The sequence below is a fragment of the Drosophila sulfurigaster genome, chromosome 2L (assembly GCF_023558435.1).
Source record: "Drosophila sulfurigaster albostrigata strain 15112-1811.04 chromosome 2L, ASM2355843v2, whole genome shotgun sequence".
Lineage (NCBI taxonomy): Eukaryota > Metazoa > Arthropoda > Insecta > Diptera > Drosophilidae > Drosophila > Drosophila sulfurigaster.
The window spans coordinates 217891-229668 of record NC_084881.1 but is presented as its reverse complement, the minus strand read 5'-3'; positions in this window follow the sequence as shown (position 1 = coordinate 229668).

The window sequence follows — 11778 nt, the reverse complement described above, 5'->3', positions numbered from 1 at the left end:
AAAATAAAATTTCAAATTTTTTACATAAAAATCATCTAAATGGAATAATTTAACAATTTTGAATAATGGTAGTTTTTCTTATCCAGTAATAAAGGGGTCTGTAATTAGGTAGGTAGGGAGGTAGAAACGGCTAGCAGGCGCGAAGCATAGGACAGTAGAGGTCCGCAGATGTACCGGTATAAGTTGTCTTGTGTCAGAAGTCCCACACTAAGGTAGCATTTATAGCAAAAGCAACATCCTAAAGGGTAGCCGTGAAACGTCACGAATATTGTTTAGACACACCGATTGAAGGAATTTCAGCCGGAGTCAGGATAACGTTGGACATATATACTCAGAGGATGTGTTTAAGAGTTTCCTTAACTCTCGATTCGTAACAACTCCTACACTGATCAGTATTCATGATTCTCTGCATTACCGTATGAGCATCCGAAAAAAAATTACCAATTAAAATGCCAAGTTGTAGCCTGCAGTCTTTCCTGGAAAGCTGCAAAACGTACTTGGTTAAGATGATGTGTATTGAAGCACATATCAGACTTACGATTTTGCATTAGTTGATAAAGCGCTATCTCTAGTTTCAACGCAGCTTAGAGTGAACTTCAGAACATTATACATGTTGCTGATATCGAGTCCTACCTTCTCTTTGGCAATGGTATCTGCAATTTCATAGCCTTCGATACCCTTGTGTTTTGGGATCCAGATGTATTCAGTGACTACAACCTTGGTCTTGATCAGATCAGAGTGTATTGTTCCTATTGCGGGTTGGCTGTCAACAAAGATGTTAATTGAGTTAAGATTAGAGCGTTTACTGCGAGCCATTCAGTTTTGCCAATGGCAAAGACTTCAGCATGGAAGGTGCTGCAATGGTCAGGGAGTTTGTAAGAATGCTTGGGAACCGGACTGGGGCAGCAGACAGCCACACCAACGCCGTCTGCCGTCTTTGACACATTGGTTAAGAGGTTAAGGGCTTCGGGAATCCTGAGTCTTTCTCGCCAGTAGCCCTGCTCTTTGTTAACCGTATTAAAACCTTATCAACTCTTCATTCAACTACTGAAGAATCGCATTCAGCTATACATAATAGGTTAGTGTTATGCTTCTGCAGTTCTAGTTATATATAATACGTTAGTTGAGGTGCCACCGCTCAAACAGATTTTTGTTTCAAGTATTGCTCCTAAAACGACATCTGATGATGTTCGTGTTTACATTAAGTCCAAATCTGGAGAGAGTGTTAAGGTGGACAAATTTGTTTTTTATACCCGCTACCCATGGGGTAGAAGGGTATTATAACTTTGTGCCGGCAGGAAATGTATGTAACAGAAAGAAGGAGGCATCTCCCACCGTACAAAGTATATACGTATATTCTTGATCAGCATCAATAGCAGAGACAATCTAGCCATGTCCGTCTGTGTGTCTGTCCGTATGAAACACTGGATCTCAGAGACTATAAGAGATAGAGCATTTGTTATGTTTGCACGCTGATCAAGTTTGTTTCAAATGTTTGCCACGCCCACTTCCGCCCCCGCAAATCAAAAAATCGAATAACAAGAGTTACTTTAGAGCTAGAGCTGCGAATGGCATATGCAATAATAACTATAGTAATTGTGATTCCTGAAGATTTGGCTGCGATCAGATAAAAATTGTGGAAGTTATTAAAGAAATGCTTTTGCATGGGCAAAAACGCCAACTTACTAGGGTTTTAGTTGCTTTGGCTAACAATCTGGTATATTGTGCCGTCTATGGTATATTTTGAATGCGGTACTATATCAATATACCAAATATACCATTTGTTATATTTTTAATATTTTTGCAGTATAATCGGTATATTTTAAGAAAAATACCGCAAAATATATTTCTTTTATTCAAAATGGGTAGCGGGTATCTCACAGTCGAGTACACTCGACTGTAGTTTTCTTGCTTGTTATTTAATAGAATTGAATCTGGAAAGCCTTTTTACAACAGTAATTATATAAGCATTTACTAGTGTTATAAACAGGTAATTAAATTTCGGATTTTCCGGTTATTGATGAATGTTAAAAACCCAAAAACTCAAGGCAGGTAAATTACACTTAATAAAACTGATTAGGTGTATTTTTACTTATTTTTGTTCCTTTCCAACATATACAAATTCTTTAAAATTTAATTTTTATTATTTATATAAGTCATCAAACAAATACACTAGACAAAGCCAACAAAATAGTTTTCGAATTTAAATGTTCTAGAAATAAAATGAGTGCAAGAGCGCACCAGCAATAACAAGAACAATACAAAAAGCCGCCGGCAGTTCTTGCATCTCAACAAACATACATACAAATATACATATGTATGTACATACATACATTTTTTACCAAGTGTACCCGATACACTCACCCATAACCACCGGCACCGGCTTTACCCGAGTGCATAGAATCACAGATCGCAAATTGCCGAGTATGCCTCGGCACTTGCACAATAAGTGTCGGGCCTTTCTCGATACTCATACTCATGAGTATAAGCCATTTTAGGCACCGGCATGATACAATTATATAATTGTATCATGGGCACCGGTACAAGCCTTTTATACACCGGTACTCATGAGTATGTGTATTTTTTGATACTCAAACTCATGAATACAAATGTATCGAAAAGGCAAATGAGTAACTGGGGCACAGGTTGAGTGTGTATACCCGTGCCGTTCTCTGGTGGGAATTACAATAATCTCCACAACGTAATTGGCTTTAGTAAATCAATTCATCAACTTACAACTTACAATATTTATCTAGTATTTAGTTATTTTGTAGTCGGAAGACTCTTATTGCCTTGAGGACTTAAATCGTTTTACGAGCGAAGCGAGTCTCAGCGTGTGCGTTCCAATTTCACAATCCAACTGAACTCGATTCTCAACTAGTCTTGATCTTATCGTTATCTCTTTCTTCCAACGCAACACTGAGCCACACTAACGACTGCATATAAGTTAAATTTTTGTTTTAAAATAATTACAAGTGAGAAAGCTGCAGTGTGCTCGACTGTGAGATACCCGCTACCCATTTTGAAAAAAAGCAATATATTTTGCGATATTATAGTCAAAATATACCAAACATACTGCAAAAATACTAAAAATATACCAAATGGTATATGTGGTATACCGATATAGTACCGCATTCAAAATATATCATATACGGCACAATATACCAGATTGTCAGCCAAAGCCACTAAGACCCCTAGTAAGTAGGTGTTTTTGCCCATGCAAAGGTATTTCATTAATAACTGTTGATGCCAGATGACTGCAGGTGTGACCACTCAGGCCAGCTGACAGTGTGGTCGCGATCGAAAGTTATCGATAGCGACAAAGCTAGTATACTGTGCGTGTGACCGTGTCATACGCACAGACACACTGTTCTTGGTTTCCTCTGAAGATGGTCACCCTGCCCTTTTTAGTGCTTTTTTCCTTCTCCGCCTTCTTTTCATATGTTCAAATTTCTACGCACATGCACATGTACTTTTTCCAAGTGAAATAAATACCATACAAAGTTACAAGTTGTGATAATTTGAAAAAGTAAAGTGTTATTATTTACATGCACATGTACTTTTTCCAAGTGAAATAAATACCATACAAAGTTACAAGTTGTGATAATTTGAAAAAGTAATGTAATAGGCCGCTTGTCGTAGTTGAAATTGACTAAGCCTAAAAGTATGCAACATTATTTTTCTTTTTCTGCACTCATACATAATTATACCTATTATTTATTATATTATTTATTTATATGTTTATTGTCCTAGTTAATTTGTATTATTTAATTTGTTTAGTTGTATAAAATAATTTGTAGTCTGAGAAAATGGTACTCAATGTCTTGTCATGTTTTGTTCGGAGAAGCGGAGCTTTATTTACAAATGAGACTGAAAGCTCCAAAAATAGCGCCATCTATTGGTGGACCACGATACGTGCAAGCATGAATTGCTAGATCAGCTGATCGTGTTAAGTCCAGACCACAATAGACAAGCGATTACCTTTTTGAGTAGGATTAATTGTCAAATTTCCAAAAAAAAAAAAGGGTTTTGTTGTTGGTTTTGGTTGGAAGAAATGGTTAGCAGGTTATGTGCAGAACCTGATAAAGAAAAAAAAAATAGTGGAAAAGTGCATGTGCTTTAATAGAAAAAAAGTACATCAGTGAAGTGGTTGGTGTAGTAAGATGCTTAAAACGTACTTGTGAGTATACAAAGATACTTCATTGTATAATTGTTATACTGAGTCGTTAATCTGGTCATCTTCTTTTTTTTACAAAAGTGCACCTTGCCGTCCACTTTTAGCTGTTTGTCCACTAGAGGAATTTGCCAACTGGCGTAAATAAACCAAGTGCCGTTTTCCAGATTAGGGTAAATATTTGTTATATGTATATTTAGTTTTTTTTGTGTTCTAAGTTTAGTTTTGTCTATTTATTTTAGATTCGGCACCCAGTATTAATTTATATAACTCCGTCATAAATTATAATATAATTGATATAAAACCCAGTTATAATTTATATTAAACCCGGTATTAAGCTGAATAAAATGACCCAGCCATAATGTATAATAACCCAGTGGTAGAATTTTAAATTAATTTAAAATTAAACTTCAACACACACAACTGCTTGATTAACGGCCAACCCCAAAAGCTCCAAGTCGCAGCTGTGCTGGACACATCAGCTGTCTGGGCAACGCAAACATATGAGCTGTTGCTAGCTGCAGACGCTCATTGAGCACAGGAGAATTGCTTCCCAGCAGGTGGTGTTTCTACTGCAAAACACCTGCGTCCGGCAGCCTTGCGATCTCCGTTGGCTATTTGCTCCGCACTTGTGGTGGCATCGATGCCGAGTATCTGCGTCACCCAGGAGGAAGGCGAACGGCAGCTTATTTTTTTTTGTTTGTTTATTATTGTTAATTTACGTTATGTTGTTTAACTATGCATCTATAAGTGATAGTCCATCAATGTTGTAAGTGTAATATGATGTGGCGAGAAAGTTGAACCAACAACTTTTCGGGGTCCTTCATAATACAAGTACCACTGTACTATTGTATAAAATAGAAATGGCAATCATTTAAGAAGGCATGTAAGGCAACACCTATAGGCAAAATATCTTTGTAAAATTGAATTTAGTTATAAAATTAATGTTTTTGTATTGCCTGAAAAGCATGTAAAACCATACTTGCATACATTTGTATGTATGTATGTTTGTTTTGATCGACGCTACCGGTCATAGCAAGCAGCTTTCATGCAGGCGCAAAAGCTCGCAATTATTATTATTCCCCATAGATACACCACAGACAGGCACCAACACAAGGAAAGATCTTTCTGCGTGGGAGTCTCTAATGTATGTAAGTCTGTTTCACTCTAACTAATTAATAATCTATGAGCTAGAGCTAAAGCTTCCCTTTTGCTGGTGGTCCATCTGACCATAGCGCTGCTACAGCTGTCTGCAGTCCCAGCGGTCAATGACCTTGCGAGACTGGCAATAGCAAAACATTTCATTGAGTGACAGCCATCAGCTGATCCTCATTTTTACTTGCATCTAGTGTTTGCCTATATTCGGTGTGATGGTCTAACATTGCATTTCTAAATGAACCCAAAACTAGTTCATTTTAGCTAAGTTTTTTTCCTTCTCTTAATTTATACAACATTTAAATGCTAAAATAATTATTTATATTATATTTATGCTAGAACATATTTTATATTTATAGGTTAATTATTTTTAGTATCTATTTATTTACTTTTTTTCTTTTTGGCCTTATTTAATTAATTCTGCCTCATACACACTTACTATGTTTGCCCGTTAATCTATTTATTTATTTATTTTTCTTGTCATTTTTTTTCTTGTCATTTCATAATGTTGTTAATATTCAAAGTATTTTTGTTATCTGTTAATAAATTAAGTATGTCCGCTTAATTGTTTACTTTTATTTGGAACCATGCATAACCAAGCAGGAGTAGGTTAGCCGAACCACTTCTTTTAGGGATCCTGTCAACTATTAGTTTTTGGCAATGAATGCAGGATCATGGTAGGGTGGGCGTCTGCACACAATAACAGCTGTGTTGCATGAGAGAGTGGCTCCGTCTTCTTTGTTAACCTACCTTCCTCTCCTTCCCTTTCTCGTCTCTTTCACTATTGTTTATTGTAACCTTCCCATTACACTCCTTCTTCTCTGTCTTCCCTTATGTACGCGAATTTTAAATGTATTATTGTTATAAGTGGTGCGTCCTATTAGTTGGCCCTTTCCTTAAACCCCATGCTATCTGAGCAAAGCCCGGAGAAGCCAGCGCGTACGCCACACTAGTAAACCTTCCACCAGCACCAGACGAATACCTCCTTAGTGATTCGTTACAGATATAATTATAATTTAATAAAATATTTTTGGCGCCCAATCGTGTGGCCTGTTTTATGTAGAATCTAAACATGGCCTATATAAAAAAATTATGCTCTAGAATCAATACCATCTAGTGATTCAAGTCCTTTTTGTTTGTCTTTAATCATATTTGTGTACTAGGTTAGTCTCTTTGTGTCTGTGTTATTAGTGAGAAAGTAATACCTCATCAGTTCAGGACCAAAGAACTTAACCAAGACGGTAGTGGTTGACGTTTTCGAAAATAATAGCTTCAAAATGGCTTTATACTCAAACGGTCAAACTGTCTACTGTCGTTTATATGCTATCGTATTTCTTAAGGTGTAGAGCTTACTTTGAAAAGTTCGTGGACCAGATCTGCCTCTTGCGGTAAGCAAAACACCTAATGAAAACGGTGGAAATAAAGTAGTACTACAAAATTAATTCAGCAATTGACAGCTAAACTCATTGACTGGGGTTGCATAGTCCCGTGGTGGCGCAAGTCAGCTTAGTGTGTTTAGTATTGTTCATTGTCCGTCTTTAGCAATCATAGAAGTTTAAAGTGTAGTAATACTAATTAGGCGATATATTATCGACTGAGTATGGTTTGCATGCGCTATTATGCTATACTTAGTTTTGAAATAATTGCTCTTAAAGTCGGTATTATTAACATAAAGGAGCTTTATGAATGCTTATATTTTCCCCAATTTCTTTTCTTTCCCGTTAGTGGCTGTTAAGGCATTCACATTTCAATTAGTGTTTGAAACGGATCGTGGCTCAGAGCTGCTTTCTCGTCATACTAATTGAAGGTATGCTTATCTAGCAGCTAGTCCTATCCATTCAGGTGGGTTAATTAGAGTATCTGGAGTCTAACTTACACTCTGTGGAGTTTTGCATGGTTTCCAAATATCTTATGAATCGTGTTTGTTGAATTTGCATTTGTATTATTATTTATTTATCTATTTATTTGTTCAGTTATTTTTGTGTGTTATTGTTGGTATTTATCTATTTATTTATTTCATTTTTTTTCTTATTTATTTAAATCTTTATTTATTTATATATTATGTATTTTCCCATTATTATTATTTATTTATACATTTGTTTGGCGTAGCAGAATTTCTCTTTAAGTAGCAGAAAGTTCTGACGCTTAGGTTTTAAATATCATGCCAGGTCACATAATTCAAGGGGAAACCATTTGTTGTGTTTGTACACAGGAGGTCGAACATCCAGCTCAGTTACTAGCTACGAGTTGTAATCATTATTTTCACCACGCCTGCTTTGAGACTCGCACTGACAATAGGAATTTATGTCCAGTTTGCCGAACTGTGTTAATAAGATCTTCCATGAATCTTGCTGAAGAATTGGAAGCGGCCAGTTCAAGTGCAGCTATGATAACTAGGGGGCAAGCGAAAGCCGCGGCGGCGGTCGCATCGGCAAATGCCAATGTAGGAAATTCTACTGGTAATGGTAGTAGGTCCAGTTCGCAGCCAAGGCAGCCGACTCCAATTCCACAAGCTCCGCAACCGGTTGTAGTTCAGAGTCCAATAGCTCAGCCAGCAGCAAGTGCTGTCGGCCAAGAAATACAACAAACAATTGCGGCTGCGATATCAGCAGCATTAGTGCAGCAGACGCAGATACTATCGCAGGTGATGGAAAATGGGTTTCAGAGATTAGTTCAGCAACAGCTAGCTGTCAATTCTGAACCAATCCAATCTATTCCTAGACCTTCTCAACCAAGTCCACAGCACCAAAGCTTTGAAGAGTTGTTTGGATTACCAAATCGGCTAGAAACGAATCCGTTGGTAAATCAGAGAGCGCCGCAAGTTGGTGTCAACTCTTCGCCACAGGGTTCACAACTTAGTAACAGTTTGCGACCCGACAGAATTAGCCAGATTATTGCTAATTGGAAGCTGAGATACTCTGGTCATTCGTCTATGTCGATAGAAGATTTTCTTTATCGCGTAGAAGCATTGACTCGGCAAACCCTTGACGGAGATTTTGAGTTGCTAGCCAAATATGCGAGTAACTTGTTTGAGGGTAGAGGAAGTGAATTTTTCTGGAGGTACCACAAAAGTGTGACGGAAGTGCGTTGGGCAGATTTATGCAAGGCATTGAAAAATCAGTTCACGGATGGTAGAACCGATTTGGAGATTCGAGCAGCTATTTCTCAACGAAAACAGAAAGCCAACGAATCGTTCGATCAGTTCTACGAAGCCATTGTGGCATTAGTAGATCGGTTGAACAGCCCAATGAGTGAGCAGTCCATACTGGAGGTCTTGCGAGCCAATTTGCTTGCTGATATTCAGCACGAATTATTGTATGTGCCAATATTCAGCGTTGAGCAGTTGCGTCACACTGCTCGTACGCGAGAGAGGTTTTTGCAAACCATTTCAATGCCATCAGCCGTTCCAAGAGGTTTACCGAGACGGCATGTAAGTGAAGTCACGGTTCAAGCCACAATGGATGAAGAGGATGATGTTGAAGAGCCAGAGAATCTGGAGGTGGATGCTCTAACACTTTCATGTTGGAACTGTGGGAAGAGTGGTCATCGATACCAAGATTGCGTAGCCGTACGTAAAGTATTCTGTTACGGTTGTGGTAAGCGTGACACTTATCGACCCAGTTGCACGAATTGTGCAATTTCAACCAAACCTGTAGGTGCGTGCACCGTTAACAAGTGCACGCAAACAAGTCTCAAAGGGTACCAACCCCGAGTAAATGAGGATAACAGTTTATCCAACATAGTTTCGGAAATTCAAATAAACCCGGCCAGATCTATTAGTTTGGATGTAGAGAATGTTTGCAATTCAGGTATTCGCAATAAACAGCGGAAGGGGAATTGCATAATAAGCAATAAGGAGGAAAAGAGAGCTGTATTAGCGCCAATAGTGGATATCATTGGTGATCCTCGTCCTTATGCCCAAATCGAGATGCTAGGCAAAACGATAACTGGGTTAATGGACACTGGCGCTACTATTAACTGCATTGGTGGGAAGTTAGCTGAGGAAATACTAGCAAACAACACCGAATATACGCAACTATCGTCATCGGTGAAAACTGCTGATGGAAATAGGCAGCGAATTTGTTGCGAATTGAGTGTTCCTGTCCAATTTAAGGGCAAGATACAAGCACAACAATTTTATATCGTACCGACTTTGTCGCAAGACGTATATTTGGGTATTGAGTTTTGGAGAGATTTCAAGCTATTGCCAATATGTTTGATGCACCCGGCTGACACTGACAGCATTGCCTCAACTACCTTTGACAATTCGCAGCAACTCGAGTTGACATCGGAGCAACAAACAGAACTGGCAAATTTCATGCGAAGGACCTTAAGCAATAATCGCTTATCTTCGCACCATTGCTATTAAGCTACCTCCAAGCGGGTATCCCACTTTGTCGTTTTAACGACTAAGTGTGATTTTGCCAGGGGGATGTGTAATAGGCCGCTTGTCGTAGTTGAAATTGACTAAGCCTAAAAGTATGCAACATTATTTTTCTTTTTCTGCACTCATACATAATTACACCTATTATTTATTATATTATTTATTTATATGTTTATTGTCCTAGTTAATTTGTATTATTTAATTTGTTTAGTTGTATAAAATAATTTGTAGTCTGAGAAAATGGTACTCAATGTCTTGTCATGTTTTGTTCGGAGAAGCGGAGCTTTATTTACAAATGAGACTGAAAGCTCCAAAAATAGCGCCATCTATTGGTGGACCACGATACGTGCAAGCATGAATTGCTAGATCAGCTGATCGTGTTAAGTCCAGACCACAATAGACAAGCGATTACCTTTTTGAGTAGGATTAATTGTCAAATTTCCAAAAAAAAGGTTTTTGTTGTTGGTTTTGGTTGGAAGAAATGGTTAGCAGGTTATGTGCAGAACCTGATAAAGAAAAAAAAAATAGTGGAAAAGTGCATGTGCTTTAATAGAAAAAAAGTACATCAGTGAAGTGGTTGGTGTAGTAAGATGCTTAAAACGTACTTGTGAGTATACAAAGATACTTCATTGTATAATTGTTATACTGAGTCGTTAATCTGGTCATCTTCTTTTTTTTACAAAAGTGCACCTTGCCGTCCACTTTTAGCTGTTTGTCCACTAGAGGAATTTGCCAACTGGCGTAAATAAACCAAGTGCCGTTTTCCAGATTAGGGTAAATATTTGTTATATGTATATTTAGTTTTTTTTGTGTTCTAAGTTTAGTTTTGTCTATTTATTTTTAGATTCGGCACCCAGTATTAATTTATATAACTCCGTCATAAATTATAATATAATTGATATAAAACCCAGTTATAATTTATATTAAACCCGGTATTAAGCTGAATAAAATGACCCAGCCATAATGTATAATAACCCAGTGGTAGAATTTTAAATTAATTTAAAATTAAACTTCAACACACACAACTGCTTGATTAACGGCCAACCCCCAAAAGCTCCAAGTCGCAGCTGTGCTGGACACATCAGCTGTCTGGGCAACGCAAACATATGAGCTGTTGCTAGCTGCAGACGCTCATTGAGCACAGGAGAATTGCTTCCCAGCAGGTGGTGTTTCTACTGCAAAACACCTGCGTCCGGCAGCCTTGCGATCTCCGTTGGCTATTTGCTCCGCACTTGTGGTGGCATCGATGCCGAGTATCTGCGTCACCCAGGAGGAAGGCGAACGGCAGCTTATTTTTTGTTTGTTTATTATTGTTAATTTACGTTATGTTGTTTAACTATGCATCTACAAGTGATAGTCCATCAATGTTGTAAGTGTAATATGATGTGGCGAGAAAGTTGAACCAACAACTTTTCGGGGTCCTTCATAATACAAGTACCACTGTGTTGTGTATGCGTTGCGTGATGTGTGCATATGAACTGACTTTATTGAATATCTATGTATAAGTAATTGGTGATTACAGAGTTGCCAGATAATTATTAGTATAATAATGTACGATAGTATTATTGTTAGTGAGGAGAGATTTTAAAGTTTTTAATTTCAGTATATATAACACATCTCCTCCCTAAATTAAGAGCGATTGTTAGTTTTTGATTTTCTAAAATCTTTTGGCTGGAATCGGTTAACTCCTTGGCGAACTCGTGTGCTTTGGCGGACTGGTATTCCCGATGGACGTCGTGCTGGTTGAACTTCCTTGCTCTGTTGGGTTACGGTTGCTGGTGTATCAGGGGCTTGTTTCTGAGCGGATGATGAGTTTAGCGGTTCATCTTGGTATTGAGACTCTGGACTTTTAGTAGGGATGTCAGGTACAAACCAGAAGTTGGTTGATTTGTCATCGTCGTTATCATTTGAGGATCTTGATTTGAGCTGATTATAATGGCGTTTAACATAGCCACTTTTGATGCGAACTATGTACATCATTTTCCCGAGTGTACGATCAATTATTCCTTCAATCCACTTTTCTCCCTTGAAAAGTTTCGAGTGAAGACCGGCTGATTAACTCTGT